Here is a 6,351-nt window from a genome sequence, read left to right as displayed (position 1 = left end):
AATTCTGCAAAAGACTGTTCTGTTAAAGACCAGCAAAGTCTTTCAGTCTTTACAGTCTTACTATAAATGTCTCTGATATTCTCAGCATTCTGTAGCATTTTCCAATATTCAAGGTTATCTGTCTGTGCCGTTACAGGATTTGTGGTACTTGGAGCTGTGTGCTTAGAGAGTTGGTGAATCACTCAGTGGTAGGAAGCAGAGTGATGGTGGATGACTGTGTATCAGACTGGAGACTTGTGACTAACGGTTCTCCCCAGAGCTCAGTGCTGGCACAATTGTTACTTGTCATCTACAGTACTGTGCAAAAGTCGTAGGCACCGAGACCTTTTGTATGGTTTCAGGTGCTATGGCCTGCGCAAAACCCTGATCACATCATCGAGGATGTTAAGGATTTTCTGAACAGATAGAAGCAAGTGAGACAGCCAAGGTCTGCAGAAGAACTGTGGCAAATTCTCCAAGATGCTAAGAATAACCTTACAGCCAATTTTCTGAAAAAACTGCACGACATTGTACCTAAGGGAATTGGTGCAGTTTTAAAAGCAAACTGTGGTCACATGAAAAACTGGTTGGTTTACTGCTCTTTATAGTATTTTTTTTATATTTAGAAACTTTTCATTTTATTGTTTTTGAAAGCATCTTTGTTTCACTTTTTTAACATGTGCCTAAGACTTTTGCACAGTACTGTACATCCACAGTTTAGATGAGAATGTACAAGATATGGTGAAGAAATTTGCAGATGACACTTAAAGAGGTGGTGAAGTAGAGATTGAAGAAGTTATCAGGATTTACAGGGGATCCTTGATCAGTTGAATAAGTGGGACTGACAAATGGCCAATGGAGTTGGATAAGAGTGAGGCGTTGCAATTTGAGAAATCAAATGAGGTTAGTGAATAGTCGGGTTCTGGGAAGTTGGAGAACAGAGGGATGTGGGAATACAGGTACATTGTTCCCTGAATATGATGACCTATGCAGACAGGATGGTGGAGAAAGCAGTTGGCATGCTGGCCTTCATCCGTCAGGGCACTGAGCACAGGAATTGTGATTTTATGATTACAGAAAGCAAAGATGAGGTTTATTTGGCATACGTATATTGAAACATGCAGTGAAAAGCGTCATTTGTATCAACGACCAACACAATCCAAGGGTAGAGTGGGAGCAGCTCACTTTCTGAGACGTGGAACTGAGTTATAAGGAGAGGTTGAGCAGGTTGGGACTTTATTCCCTGAAGCGTAGGTGAATGACAAGTGACCTTATTGAGGTTTAAGGTGAGAGTGAGGAGATCTAACAGGAAGCTGAAGTGACTATTTTCACCCAGAGTATGGTCCATACATGAAACAAGCTACCAGAGGAAATGGTTGAGGCAGATACATTAACAGCATTTTGGAGAGAAATAGACCAACTGTCGGCAAATGGGATGAGATAAAATAGAGATCTTGACTGGCGTGGGCTCATCCAGACAAAAGGTTTGCTACTGTGCCACGTGAATCTATGTTCAGCATAATGACAATTCTCTCTTTTACATTTTTCCTGTCTCCAAAGGAATCTTCTTCAGTAATTACAGCATCACGTTGTTACAATACTGATTATTCCATGATTTTCACAGTTTAGATCAATCTCAGTCATCTTTATTCCACCATTCCAAGAAATCCTCCACTGCTCCCGTGCATAGCACATGCTCCTTGTTCAGGGACATCCTGGTACAGATGGCAACCCCAAAAGAGGGACAGGTAGTTGTCTAGGGCAGGACCCCGCACCACCTGCTCCCAGACCTGTGAGTAGCCACCTCACCAAGCCCAGGAGCAAGCTGACCGATCTGACCCATCCCCACCCACTGCACCGGGTGTCACAACCACGGATTCGGCAGCGCAGCAAATTCGGCAATTGCGCTCGTGAATGTGCACGTGTCGGCTAATTATTATTTCATTGTCATGGTGTTCAGCTCCATTCATTCTGTTGTAGTATTTGTCGAGACTTGGACACAGCAATGCTTCACTGCCTGCTTGCATTCAGCCTTGCCTGAGAAATTGGACTGTCGGGTCAACTGGCTCTGAAGACGAGCGGTATTCCTTTTATTCATAGTTGCTCTTTTCAGCTGCAGTGTAGGCTTCATTTTCCATTTGAGAGTTTTAGTTAACGGTCCTGTTTGGTCTGGCGTTTATTGTTTTCTTTTTCCTTTAACACTGTTCACATTGAAGTCTGTGAACTATCGACCTGCTTCAGTGTCTCTCACTCCGCACTTGGGCCGTTATCCGCACCTGGTGACACCGGGTGACCGGAGATGAGGAGCCTGGGGCCGGTGTGCAGCCAGGACCTGAGGAGCAGCCCCTTGAGAGCTAAAAACAATAATTACATCTTGACGTTGTATGTTTCTAATATTTATGGTACTCAGTGCTGAGTTCCAAATACTTACGTCACTCAGAGCTGCATCCACAACATTTACGGTACTCAATGCCGAGTGTTGACAATATTTACAGTACTAAGTGTTGTGTGTCCACAATATTTATTCATTGCCGTGTGTCCAGGATACTTATGGTACAGAGCGCTCTAATCCACAATATTTGCGATACTCATTATGGTGAGTTCCACGATATTGACAGGATTTATTACCGTGTATTTCATGATATTTCTGTGCCCGACCGGCTGACAATTTATGATACCGGAACTTTATTCCACAACATTTACGGTACTCAATGCCGTTAATATTGTGGAGGACAAACCGGCCGGTGTTGTGGTGGCATCAGATGCGGATGGTCGCGAGTTCGAATCCGGCCGGCACTTTGTAGCTTTCTATCCGTACTGGGCTGGGTTGAAACAACAGTTAAACGCTACAGAAACGGGGGGAAATGCCGCCCGATGCGCCGCAAGGCACGAAAAGGAACAACATCAGGGAGTTATGTCGCAGCTGTTTAAAACTGGTCAAGCCACACTTGGAGTATTGTATTCATTCCTGCTCGCCCAGTATCGGAAGGATTTGAAGAGGGTGCAGAAGACGTTCATCAGGATGCTGCCTGGATTAGAGGGGATGAGGTTGTTTTCTCTGGAGTAGCGGAGGCTGAGGGGAGGTTTTAATGGAACTTTTCATGATACTTTTAACGGCACAGAAGGCAATAGGCAGACAGTGTCTTCCTCGACAGGGTAGAGAAGTCAAATACGAGAAGGCATTGTTTTAAAGTGAGAGAGGACAATAGACAATAGGTGCAGGAGTAGGCCATTCGGCCCTTCGAGCCAGCACCGCGATTCAATGTGATCATGGCTGAACATCCACAATCAGTACTACAACTGAATACAATTCTCCAGGTGTGGTCTCATCAGGGCCCCGTGCAACTGCAGAAGGACCTCTTTGCTCCTACACTCAACTCCCCTTGTTATGAAGGCCAACAAGCCATTAGCTTTTCGCACTCCCTGCTATACCTGCACGCTTCCTTTCAGTGACTGGTGAACAAGGACACGTAGATCTCGTTGTACTTCCCCTTTTCCTAACTTGACACCATTCAGATAGTAATCTGCCTTCCTGTTCGTTGCCAAAGTGGATAACCTCACATTTATCCACATTAAACTGCGTCTGCCATGCATCTGCCCACTCACCCAACCTGTCCAAGTCACCCTGCATTCTCCTAACATCCTCCTCATATTTCACACTGCCACCCAGTTTTGTGTCATCTGCAAATTTGCTTATGTTATTTTTAATCCCTTCATCTAAATCATTAATGTATATTGTAAATAGCTGCAGTCCCAGCACTGAGCCTTGCGGTACCCCACTAGTCACTGCCTGCCATTCTGAATAGGACCCGTTAATCCCTACTCATTGTTTCCTGTCAACCAATTTTCTATCCATGGTAGTACCCTACCCCCAATACCATGTGCTCTAATTTTGCCCAATAATCTCCTATGTGGGACCTTATCAAAGTCCAGGTACACTACACCCATTGGCTCTCCCTTGTCCATTTTCATAGTTCCATCCTCAAAAAAATCCAGAAGATTAGTCAAGCATGATTTCTCCTTCATAAATCCATGTTGACTTGGACTGGACCTGTTACTGCTATCCAAATGTGCCGCTATTTCATCTTTTATAATTGACTCCAGCATCTTCCCCACCACTGATGTCAGGCTAACTGATCTATAATTCCCTGTTTTCTCTCCCCCTCCTTTCTTAAAAAGTGGGATAAGATTAGCTACCCTCCAATCCTCAGGATCTGATCCTGAATCTGTAGAACATTGGAAAATGATTACCAGTGCATCCACGATTTCTAGAGCCACCTCCTTAAGTACCCTGGGATGCAGACCATCAGGCCCTGGGGATTTATCAGCCTTCAGTCCCATCAGTCTACCCAACACCATTTTCTGCCTAATGTGAATTTCCTTCAGTTCCTCCATTACCCTAGGTCCTCTGGCCAGTATTACATCTGGGAGATTGTCTGTGTCTTCCCTAGTAAAGACAGATCCAAAGTACCTGTTCAACTTGTCTGCCATTTCCTTGTTCCCCATAATAAATTCACCCATTCTGCCTTCAAGGGCCCAACTTTGGTCTGAACTAATTTTTTCCTCCACAAACTCCCTTTCTTGGGGTCCAGTACCAACCTGATTTTCCCAGTCTACCTGCATGTTGAAATCCCCCATTACAACCGTAGCATTACCTTTGCAACATGCTAATTTTAGCTCTTGATTCAACTTGCACCCTATGTCCAGGCTACTATTTGGGGGCCTGTTGATAACTCCCAATAGGGTCATTTTGCCCTTACAATTTCTCAGCTCAATCCAAACTGACTCTTCATCTCCTGTTTCTATATCACCCCTCACAAGGGACTGAATTTCATTCCTCAGCAGCAGAGCCACCCCACCCCCTCTGCCCACCTGTTGGTCCTTTCGATAGGACATATACCGTTGAATATTCATTTCCCAGCCCTGGTCCTCATGCAGCCATGTCTCTGTTATTCCTACAACATCGTACTTGCCAATTTCCAACTGAGCCTCAAGCTCATCTGCTTTATTTTTTACTTTGAAGGAGATGCGCACGCAAGCTTTTTTCACGCGGAGAAGGGTTGGTGTCTGGAAAAAGCTGCCGGGGTTGTGAGGGGGGCAGATATGATCGCAACAGTGAAGAAACCTTCAGGGAGACGTGTGAACAGACAGGGAGTGCAGCGATACGCACCATGCACGGGAATTGGTCGATTGATATCATGGTCGGCACTAACATGATGGGCCGAAGGGCCTGTTCCTTTGCTGAACAACGGTGGACTACTGAGCCACCAGCCAGACATCAGTGGGGGCTAAAAAGCAGGAATCTGAAACAAAGGGTGGGGTTGTATAGCAGTGTTAATAGTGAGATAGGATTGGACAGGGTCAGCGAGGAGTCACAGCGATACAGCCCGGCTACAGGACCTTCGGTCCCACCAATACATGCCGACCACAGTGCCCAGCAGCTAATCACGATTTCCTTCATTCGGCCCATATTTCCCAACCCCTGCCCCTCTACATATCGATCCAAGCACCTCGAAAATGATACTAATGTTCCTGCTTCAACCACTTCCTCTGGCAGCTCGTTCCAGTTACTCACCGTCATCTGTGTGAAGAATTTGTCCCTCAGGTCCCCTTTAAATGTTTCCTCTCTTACTCTAAACCCGTGCCCTTTAGCTTTCGATCTTCCTACCCAGTTACCGCCCACCTTATCGATGCCTATCATCGCTTCTATAAATTCGCCCTCCTTCTCCTCCGTTCCAAGGAATGAAAACCCAGCCTGTCCAACCTCCCCCTGTAACTCAGCCGCTCCAGTCCCGGCAGTGTCTCGATAAATCTTCTCTGTACTCTTTCCAGTTTAACCACGGTACAATTTCACTGTAGCCATTGTGCCGTCCCAATAGTGATCATCTTTAGCGCGAGATGTTTATAATGTTTACGGTATTGGCGTTCACGTTACAGTAGCACTGAGATTGACCCGGTCAATATTTACGGCTTTTGTTGCCCCGTGTTCCTAATATTTACGGTAACCACTCTAACTTGTGAACGGCACCATTTTCACAATGTTTATGGTACCCGGTTCATAATATTTATAGCGTTTGGTGTGACATCATCAGTGTTTCCGCTATTTACTGCTCTTCAATTATGATATTTACAACCAACAGGGCTCTGTGTCCACAATATTTGCAGAATTCCGTGTGAGAGGACACGGTGTGGCTCGTTGCAATATTCGTGGTGTATTACTGTGTGTTTAGAGCATTTACAGTATTTTGTGAGGTTACTTCCCAATCTTTATGGTACTTCATGCAGTGAGGTCGCAATATTTATGGTATTCGGTAAGCTGGCTCACCATTATGATATTTAGTATGACACCAGTACCATAATTATGGTATAAAC

This window comes from Hemitrygon akajei, chromosome 1, assembly GCF_048418815.1.
Source record: "Hemitrygon akajei chromosome 1, sHemAka1.3, whole genome shotgun sequence".
Classification (NCBI taxonomy): domain Eukaryota; kingdom Metazoa; phylum Chordata; class Chondrichthyes; order Myliobatiformes; family Dasyatidae; genus Hemitrygon; species Hemitrygon akajei.
Note: the sequence above shows the minus strand (reverse complement) of the source record.